Below are 10385 nucleotides of genomic sequence, written 5' to 3'. Positions count from 1 at the left end.
TGCTGGAGTGGGTCCAGAGAAGCTGGTGAAGGGTCTGGAGCACAAGTCTGAGCGGCTGAGGGAGCTGGGGTTGTTTAGTCTGAAGAAAAGGAAGCTCAGGGGAGATCTTATTGCTTTCTACAACTACCTGAAATGAGGTTGTAGCCAGGTGAGTATTGGGCTCTTCTCCCAGGCAACTAGGGACAGGATGAGAGGACATGGTCTTAAGTTGCACCAGGGGAGGTTTAGGTTGGACCTTAGGATGAATTTCTTCACAGAAAGGGTAATTAGACACTAGAATTGCCTGCCCGGAGAGGTGGTGAATCACCCTCTCTGGAGGTGTTTAAGGAAAGGCTGGACGTAGCACTGAGTGGCATGGTGGCGTTCGGTCATAGGCTGGACTCGATGATCTCAGAGGTCTTTTCCAGCCTAATTGATTTTGTGACTAATCCCACTTCTGGATGATTCTGCCCCGTGTCCCTGCAGCCCGTGTCTGTGACACTGCCGCTCTACTGGCGTCGCCTGGGTCTGTGCGCTGTTTGGAGGGGCGATTGCCCCGGCCCCGAGCGAGGGGCGAGCACCAGCATCCCGGCTTCCCACGCCTTCCCGGCCTACAGCCCCCAGCGCGCCCCGCGCCTCCGCCCCGATCCCGCGCATGCGCCTGCGGAGCGGCGTGCGGGGCCGCCGGGTCGGGGCCGGCGCCCGCCCTGAGGGGAGCGCGGCGGCAGCAGGTGGGTGCGGGGCCGGGGCCAGCAGGTGGGTGCGGGGCCGGGGCCGGCAGGTGGGTGCGGGGCCGGGGCCGGCAGGTGGGTGCGGGGCCGGGGCCGGCAGGTGGGTGCGGGGCCGGGGCCAGCAGGTGGGTGCGGGGCCGGGGCCAGCAGGTGGGGTGCGGGGCCGGGGCCGGGGCCGGCGCTGCGCAGGGAGGGGGCTCTGCCCACGGGTCGCCCCTCGCCCTGCGGGGCTGCCAGCCCTGCGCCTGCCCCCGCGCCGGGGCTCCTGGAGCCGTCGAGCCGCCTTGTGAGGCCCCTCGCGCACACCTCTCCCCCGGCACCGGCTCCCCGCCCGGGCAGCCCCGCCGCCGGGCCGTGTGTGGGGCAGGGGCTGCGCGGCAGCGGCTCCGCTCGGCGGGCCGGGGCCGGGGCCGGGGCCGGGGCGGGGGAAGGGAGGGACCCCCATCCCGGGGAGGCTCCCGCGCACCTGCTGCGCTGACGCAGGGTCTGGCTCCGGCGGTGACTCATGCTGTGCACGGCTCCTCGCCGGGCTGCTGGGGCACCTTCTCCCTGCGCTGCCGGCGTCCCCTTCTCCCGGCTGGGCTCTCCCCTGCTCCCCGGGACGTGCCTCTCCCCTAACCCGCCTCTCCTGCCTGTGGCTGCGACTCCCGGTGGTCTCGTCCCTTCTGCTCTGCCGTACTCATTTGCTCTCCACGCTTGCACCTTTTCAGAGGTGCCCCGGAGGAGAGACAGTCGGTCTCCTGTCTGGCTGGGGGGAAGGAACGGTCACGAAACAGATGGAAATATGGCAGTATCCTCTAGGCAGTGGGCACAAATAGACGTGCTACAGGCTCTGTGATTGTCAGCTGTAATAAATGTCAGGAAGGCAGGAGACAGATGTAATTCCTCTTACCTGGTGATGCAAATTCAAGGGAGCAAAGAACCGCTGTCACACGGACTTAAATCTCGTTGCAGGCAGTGGCTGTGGGCTCCAGGACGGCTGTCGGTGTCTCTTCACAGATCTGGTAAGGCTGGGACAGGAAAAATTTCCTCCCTGTGTCTACTTTGCTTCCTTACTAATTTTTTGAAGCATGTCTGAATTTAAGCAGGTACTTTCCTTCTAAACAAGTAGATTCCAGAGCTGGGGGGGAGGGGGGAATTTATGTGATGTCATAGCTTCCTACTTCATGATGTCTCAGCCCTACTCTTCATAGCTTGCTGTGATTTTTTTTTGGGGGGGGGGGAAGGATAAAGTAGTAACAGTGCCTTCAGGAAATGAGAGATCCGTTTGTGCAAATAGACGAGAGAGAGAAGCAGTCTTGCTGGAAGTATGATCAGTGTTTTTTCAGTAGTGCAAGACTGGATCGTGAAATCACTCAAGAAGGAACTGCCAGCCTAGCAGGAGTGGGGCACTGCTGTGCTTTTGCTGAGCTATTGATCAGAATACAGTTGCCTGCTGGATAATCTGAATTCTAGATTAGTTTTTTAGCTGCTACAGTGTCTGGAGTGGTGGCCTAAGAAGAAACAGCCACTGGAACAAAAATCAATTTCATTACGTATTTCTGGATCTGCACGCTGTGCGTGTAGCTTTCCCTACGCAGAAACAAAGGTTGGATTCCTACTCTGGAGAATTCACAAAGTAAAAGGGAAGGAAGGGTGTGGGAAGAGGCATGACATGTAATTTAAAGAGGTCAGGGTGGGGACTGGTTGTGTCGTGTTACTACAAAGCCATGTTAATTCTGTATTTAACAGATTAAAATGACAAGTACTTCCTTTCTCAATGCCTGTTTACGATGATGTTTTGATAACGTGGCTTGGTATTCTCAGGGAGATGTCATTCATAGTGACTCTTCCTCTGAAGAAGGGTGAAGGGAATCTATGAGGGGCAGCAGAGAGGAGGGGCGTATTTCTGGAGGAATTGCACTGGTCAGGGCAGGAGAGAGTCGAGGTGAGGAAAGTACTGCACACCTGCTCAGGACTGAAATAATTCTCTGATTTTTGGGTCCCTGCTAATGTAATTTAGATTCTTCTTCTTTGCTGTGCTTTTAACCTGTCACTTGCTTTCCTGCAAGATGAGATCTTTTGCTAATCTCAGTGTTCTAAAGGACCTCGACAGTCTTAAAAGACGAGCAGTAATCAAAATGTTTAGCCTTTAAAAATCAATGTCTCTTACCTGAGGTGTCATGGTAACTGTAGAGATTATTGATTAAGGGATCTGTGTGAAATGGGCTGTCAGTCTCAGTCCCATTCTTAGTGAATTTGTTTGCATGTTGCTGAATTGTTTCCCATGTTTGGTATTTGGGATGCTTTAACAAAGGAGTCGATGAGTTCATCCCTCCTGAGCGATACCACATTCGAGGTAGTAACTGTTTTGGAAATGGTTGGGATGATGTCTCTTCCTGACTGTCGATTGCAAACTTCTCACCAACACATAAGAAGTGAAGAAAACTTTAAAAAAATAAAACCTAAGAAGTATTGCAACGTTATCTGCAGTGATAAAGATAAGGCGCCTTATATTTTGGTGTATGTGGTTCTACAGCTCTTCTGGCTAAATCAACAGTGATCCTAGTTGGTGGTCTGTATCACAGTGGGTGTCCTGGATCCCATCCTAGCTCAAATGGATAGGATACAGAGATTTTGCAACTGTCAGGTAGGATGAGGTAAACAAATGGCTTCATTCTGTGTTGTGAATGCATTGTCCCGAGTGTTCCTCAAGAGTTGGAGAGGTGTTGGCACGTCAATTTTGTGTCCTCAGCCACACAAAGACTTGCTTAAACTTCTTTCTGTACCACCTTTCATCACAGGGTCTAGGTTTTAAATACATAAACCTTACACAGGGTAAGTATGTGGGAGCACTGGGGAAAATCTCACTTGTCAGCTGTGTTACTGTTGATACCAGGTAGGAAAGAGGAGGATGTTGTCCTGCCACATTTGTTTTGTCTCTGAGGAAGCCCCAGCTTTTTTTAAACTGGAATGCAACAAGGTATATTGGTAACAGAGTAATTTTGTTTCTGCCTTGAGAAAATCACCCTAGGAGAGATGACAACAGGTTTTTTTATGAGATAGGTAAAAAGAAGATAGTATATCGGTATAAGTATGACTACAAAAACTGTTTTACTGCCCAGACAGTGCAGTATTTCTTGACTGGGAAGTATTTGATGATTCAGAAATGTCTGTAACCTGACAGCCCTTCTTTTCTGGAGAAGTCTTCCTTGGTCCCCAGAATCAGGAAATATCAGAGGTGTTCTCTTGTTTTGTTACAAATGTTAACAGTCATTGTATATTTTGCCTTTTTTCCCTCTTAAGTTATCTGTGCATATAAATTTCTGCAGGAGCAAGATCTAAGTAGTCAAACATGACATGCTAGATAAGGGCTTTGCAAACAGTCCTGAGAGGTGTTTTGAATGTTACTAACCTCTTCAGAAAGTTAAGTTCTGTAAAGACAGAACCCTGAAGGAGAAAAGTTTCAAATGCTGTGGGATACGCTTTTCTTAAAAGCACATTTTCTGAAACCAAATGAATCGAGACCTGCTTAGAGTCCTAGGAGGTTAATCTGACCTTTTTTGTGAATATTGGAGGAAATAGTAATGCAACAGAGGTACAGGGGAGTGACCTGGATCGAGTCTTTCTGATGCCTCACCAAGGTGTCAGCAAACCCTGACAGCTAAACCTCTGCAAATCCATCTGAGGCTGTGTCAACGAAGAGACACTCTTCAGGCTCTTGCTCCTTTGTCACTGGGAACAGTGGGATGAGGCCAGCTTGAGAATCAAACTTTCACCTGGGATGAACCAACAGGGCTGGTGATGGAGAGAGCCTCGGATGGCACTGCTTGTCACCACTCGGGGTAGGAGTGTCATATAACAGACTTCTCAATACCTGATTTTAAATCACTGTCACAAGCGTCTTTCAAGCTTTCTTTGACTGCTGCAACTCTGCATCTCTAGCAGAAATATTTTCTTTCAAACTTCTGTATTGAAATGAAATTGGACAGTTGCAATTACTTTCCACAGACATCTTATAAATAGTTTGCAGCCTTGCAGAAGTTCATGGGCCAGAAGGTGAAAACCATTTCTGGAGAGTTTTGGAGAAAACAAGTTTCTGTAGAGTTCTGCAGAAGTACCCTGGTCCTGCACTGTGTTTATTTAGGTGAAAGTGTCCATTTATTGTGCAGTACCTGACTGTGATGGAAGGTGTGTTTGGGGCCTCCTTAGACACTAATCAGAAACCTTTGGTTTATATTTGCCTCGTGGTGTTTAATGTGGAATTGCCTTTACCCTAAGCCTTGGAGACTAGGGTGGTTGCCGTTTTTGGCACATATGGGTTTTCTCGCCTCTGTGTTGGAAGCAGGAAGAATTTTAATGTGCAACAAGAGTAAATGCCATGCTAGTTGGTATCCTGGCCTTTTTTTTCTAACCTCATTCAATGCAGATAGAAAACCCCAACAACCGTTGTTTTAGTACTCAATTGTAATCCTGTGTGAGATGCAAGGAGCACTCTATATTCCCATCTTTTCACCAGTCATGCAATGGCAGCACTGTGAAAGAGGAAACTGCTCCTCCTCCTCTGACCCCAAGGGTCTTGGCTAACGAGAGTTTCTCCATGGTAGTGCAGTTCATGTTTAGCTGGCATGCTGTTTGCTTTGGAACCAGGCAAATAAATGCAGTTCTGCTCTGAAAATAAGATCTCTGTTGATATGTAGGATATCTGCATTCTACATAAGCAGGTGCAGTGTAGAGCTTTTTCAGAGACAAGCTTGACACATTGAACTGTGATCAGGAAGTCCATCTGTGTCTGTCTGTCCAATGCGTAAACAGTAGGAAGCAGGATTCTGCTTTTTCACATCCTTATTTTCAAAATGAGATGAAATGGATACAAAACTGAAAGTTCCTTGTTCTGTTCCTTTTGTATAAACAGACAATGGTTCAGCACCTCCAGCTCCAGTGGGACTCTGTCATTGCAGCAAGCAAACTTGCTGGACACCAACAGGGTACAGAACTGTTGCATGGAATTACATTTCCAATGAGGCCAGGAATTTACAAGGTGCTTTATGGCAGGAGACACAGAGTTCCAGTTTACTTTTTGTTGCCTCTGTTAAGTCTTGCTCTAACTTCCCTGAGGCAACTGGGAGGCACTTTGCCCCACCACATTCCTGCAGTCACTGTGTAATCCCAGTTGATGACTGGGCAGCACTGGAGTCCTGTGTGGAGCTTCTGCAGTCAGTGCATAACACTTGTCTGCAGTTTGCCATCCTGCCTGCCTGCCCACCGGGCTCTGCAAGGCTGTCACAGCCTCCCCCTTGCTGCTCTCCTGGTCTCGCATCCCCCTTTCAAGGCCCGCTCAAGGTTTTTGGTGTATCTCTGTTTTACTCTCACTCTACCAGAAAGCAGGCTGAGGGCAGTAAAGTCCTTCAGCTCTTCATTCCCAGTCCCGTAGTAGAAAGGAAGCACGAAGGCTCCCTCAGCACCTCCCACCTGCATTTGTGGTGTGTTGCTCAACACCCAAAGCAATGTGAGGTTGGTCATGGTTTGTAAGCCTTGAGCAGATAGTTCCTGGAATGACCCAGGTTCACCAACACCGAAACACAGCTGCTGTGTGTCAGTGTCTGCATGGGATTCTACATTTTTAAAAAAGCTAGGGTGTCAGGGTGGGAGGGACAGAAGTTACCTGTATCTTTTGCACCCCTTGGTCAGGTATGTGTCTGTGCTTTGCTCACTTCTGTACTTGTTTGTGAAGCTGGAGTTTTCTTCTGACTCTTCGTGCAAAGTAAATATTGACTCATGGACTAATGGCATTTGCAGCTCCAGGATATGCCTTTGCCTGACCTGAGGGAGACACTGATGGGGGAAGGGAAGGAAGGCCAAGGGCTTCCTGCTGAGAGTTCCTCTTGGACATTTCATTGAACAAGTCAGATTATAATTCAGAAAACAAAAGTTTTCTGGGTGTGAGAAGACAGAATTGAACTGCCTGATTCGGTGCAGAATTTTTGTCTGATTTCTGAGAGAGGGAGATGTTAAATTGGATGCAATCTACTTGGGATTTCAAAAGCTGAACTGGAAGAGGCTTCTAGAACTACACCTTAAGTGCATGGCCTCCTGATGGGTACTGTGATTTTGCAGTCACTTTTCTCTCTTCCAAGCATTTTGGTTTTTAATAAAGCAAGAGAATAGAGAGCAGTGGAAACCAGCTGAGGGTCCAGAGGTGGCAGTGAGATTTACTGCATTCACTGTGGCTTCACATTCATTAAACGTAAAGGAAAACAGTTTTTCCAATGCTAGCTTACTGTCAGAAGAGGTATTGTATATGCTGTTCTTATGACAGTGGATGAAAATTATTCTAGAAGGAATTGTTGTGCTTGTTCTGGTTCTTCTGATGATGTTTACTGGTGGCTCCTTTGTAACTGTAAAGTTTTCAGCATACAAAAACATTGCTTTGTGAAGTGTTTGTCTTCTGCACTGTCTTTCTGCTAGAGGTGTGTTGCTTTTTTTTTTTTTTTTTGTGATTTCTTATGCTTTTTTGTTGCTAAAATCAGCAGGGGAATAACACTCCTGAAGGACTTTCTGTCCCATAATAAAGATCCTACTGAAAGGCTCCAGAAGCATCATTTCATGCTTAGCACATCCAGGCACTACTGCCAGAGGCTTATATGGAGATCACGTGGCAAAAGAAGCCAAGCAAGTAAAACATTGGCAGCAGGAGATTGCTATCTGGTGTTTGCCAGAAACCAGGTAATTGAAATCTCTCATACCACAGCTGTGTGGAAGAGCCAGCATGTCCAGAGGAGGCACAGTATTGCCAAGTGGAAGTAAATTTGCAGGTCTCCTTTGTAAACATCCATTTCTAAAGGACACCTACACTGGAAAAGAAACTAACTATAATCTTGCATGGTGTGTATTTGCAACTCCAGCAAAGGCCTTGCAGGTGGAGAGCTTCAAATGGCTGTACCTGATGCTGACTGCATGCTTCCCTTGCAGCCTTCTTTTTCAGGTGCACACACTCACCATAGCTGTCTTCTCGCAGGCTGGAACCAATGTGCTGTGATTTGTTTTAGAGTCTGAACACAAAAAGTATATCTGCAAATAACAGGTACCATTAACATTTTAACAAAAAGTATGTATCTTTCAAAATGTGAGGACTGCCTGTTATGTGGCCAAGATTGCTTCATACAGGAAACTTAAATGGCCTTTAAACATGGGAGATGCTTCTTAATGTGTGTGAGGTTTTAGTTTTGGAGTTCTGAGGGTTTGGGAGTTACCATTAATATTTGTTCCATCTGATGTGTTTTTTCCTCTGTATTTCTTACTGTTCCGTGTTTTCAGAAGTGTGCACTGTGCAAATAACCCAGCTAAGAGCTGTAGAAATTTCACACGTGTGGTTTCACAGGCTTTGTGGGAGCCCCTTTTGTTCTAGGAGAGTTCGAGAGTTGCTTTAGGTTTATATACCTCAGTCAAAGGAAAGAACTCACTATATACCAGGTATCCTCCTCTGCCTCCTGTCTTGCCCTGGGTGTGCCTGGCTGTGCCAGGGAACTTTCTTCCTGGTTCCTGTGATGCTGGAACGGCTGGTGCAGTGGCCTCAGCGCCTTCTCTTGGAGACGTTTGGCTCCGTGGGCAGTCCCTGGCGCTCTGCCTCCATGTGCCGTAGCAGGAGCCTTCTCTTGGTGTGATTCCCTGCCCTCCTGCACAGCCGTGCCAGGAGCAAGGTGAGCCTCACACTGTTCCTGGGCTCTGTCCCAGATCCGTGCTTGCAGGAACGTTTCTATAGGAACCGGGGGCTGGAAAAACCTGCCCACCAAGTTCAGTGCTCTAATGTCAGGGACAGGAGAGCGAGCAGGCAGCAGGCAGGGGAGTGATCCCCAGCAAGGCAGAGGCCAGCGTGTGATGACGTGGACAAAGAAGGTGTTCCCTCTGCTACACCTGCTTTGGGATGAGGAAAAACCCACTCAGCACTCTCCTACTCTTCCAAACACTGGCCTGGCTCCTCCATCGCAGGTTGGTGCAGCAGCGATTGTGCACACGATGAAGGTTAATGATGGCCGAGGGGGATCCCTGCTCACAGGCTTGAGGCTCTGAGGCAATGAGAAGCGATGAGAAGCATGGCAGATGTACCACATGGTGACTGCACTCCTAGTAAAAGTCGTTGGGAACAGGGTTAACTGGGCTGAGAGAACGCAGCGTAGAAGGACACTTTGCAGGCTCAGGAGCAGAGCAGTCATGGTTGCAAGGCAGTGATAAGCCTGAAAAACATCAAAATACATTCACAGTGATGTTGAAATAGGTATTGTCAACCAGTTTACCTGCTTGGTGGGCATACTGTGTGCATTCCCATGTAATATGAGCATGCAGATGCTCATTTTGTAATTGTTGTTATGTCTTCAACTACTGAGAGAAGAGCTGGTGCTAAGGGAGCAAATAGGACTAGAGTGATGGGGAGATAGACAAACGTTTACAGAATTGGTGTGTAAGCAAGTGACCATCCTGTGGACAGCATTCCTTCTCAGAAATAAAAGCTGGGGGTTTTTTTTGGTGGGGGTTTTTTGTTTTGTTGTTGTTTGTTGGTTTGTGGGGGTTTTTTTGTAGTTTCTTTGTTATTCTTTTTGCCCTAAGAGTTGGTGTCAGAAAATCAGAGCATCTGTTGATCCATGCCAGCCTTTCTCAGGCAATAGAACTGGGAGGAGGAAGCCTTATCATTTGTGTTTCCAAACACAAATGTTTTTTATGCTTTTGCAGTGTCGTACAACTGCTTATCTTGGAGTGCTGTAACAAGTCGCTTCCAGGCTACAAGTGCTCTCTGGAAAGCTCACTGAGATGCAAAGGCAGTATAACCTTGTACTGTTCAGCACTGTAAACCAACTTGGACAGGGCCTGCTGGATGAATCCCTGGGGTTCCTACTTTTAGCAGTTTACAGTCACAAGTAGCTTTACTAGAAAGGAGAAGCTGGAAAAGCCATCCCAGATGTGTCAGTGTTAGCTTCTCCGAGGTTCTTTCCCAAGGAAGTGCGAGTGACTGATATATCCCAGCACTGGCTTTATCTGCTTGTTAGAGGTGGCTCTTGCTGTCTCCCACACATAAGTTGTAAGGCTGATCCTAAAGTCCAGAATCTGTCTCTCTCTGATTACTGAACTATTCCATTGTTTTCCTGGAAATCCCCATAAAAAACCCCATAAAAATCTGCTGTTAACTAGTGCCAGGAAAGCAAGGAGGGGAGCTACATGGGCTGTTCCATCATCTGAGCTCTATTGCCGGCTTTAGTTCAGAGGAGCCTGGTTCCTGGCTCATTGCAGGGTTACTTGATAGCATGTTATCCACATCCACATCCTTCAGAGAGCTGTGTTTCCACACCCCTACACACTTTACTCCTGTCCTGCTACTACTAAAATCTCTTTTAGGCTTATTGGATCTAATGATACCCCCTTAAACCCTTTTCACTGTCCCTTCTCCATGCTCAGTGTCTTCAGAGACTGATGATGTATGGTGTGTTTTATTAGTATTCATAATTAAATATAGGACTCGAAATATGGGATGGAAAAGGTGATAGAATTTGGCTTGGTTTTTGACATTCTTTTGATCAGCAATGCTGGTACTATCACAATGAATTTAGTAAATGGCAGTGTGCTCTTTTTAGCTGGTCAGTAGGTAAACCAAGCGGAAATTCCAGTCTCTGGAATTTATTTTTTGTGGGGGCAGAACTTAAATGC

General features: G+C 47.8%; 1 protein-coding gene across 2 annotated transcripts in view; it reads left to right on the top strand.

Moving 5' to 3' along the window:
- Positions 1-644: 644 nt before the first annotated feature.
- Positions 645-10385, top strand: part of SGSM3 (small G protein signaling modulator 3) — a 29482-nt gene continuing 19741 nt past the window's right edge. Inside the window, exons 1-2 of one of the 2 annotated variants that reach the window (XM_050323343.1) lie at positions 645-710; positions 1665-1714. The gene's annotated coding sequence lies outside the window, so the exon portion shown is untranslated. Of the gene's footprint in view, positions 711-1664; positions 1715-7751; positions 7774-10385 lie in introns of those variants that run through there. The other variant, XM_050323344.1, reaches the window with a different exon arrangement.

This window comes from Myiozetetes cayanensis, unplaced genomic scaffold (genome assembly GCF_022539395.1).
Source record: "Myiozetetes cayanensis isolate MyiCay16 unplaced genomic scaffold, myiCay2020 scf3, whole genome shotgun sequence".
NCBI lineage: Eukaryota > Metazoa > Chordata > Aves > Passeriformes > Tyrannidae > Myiozetetes > Myiozetetes cayanensis.
This window is presented reverse-complemented; position numbering and strand designations above follow the sequence as displayed.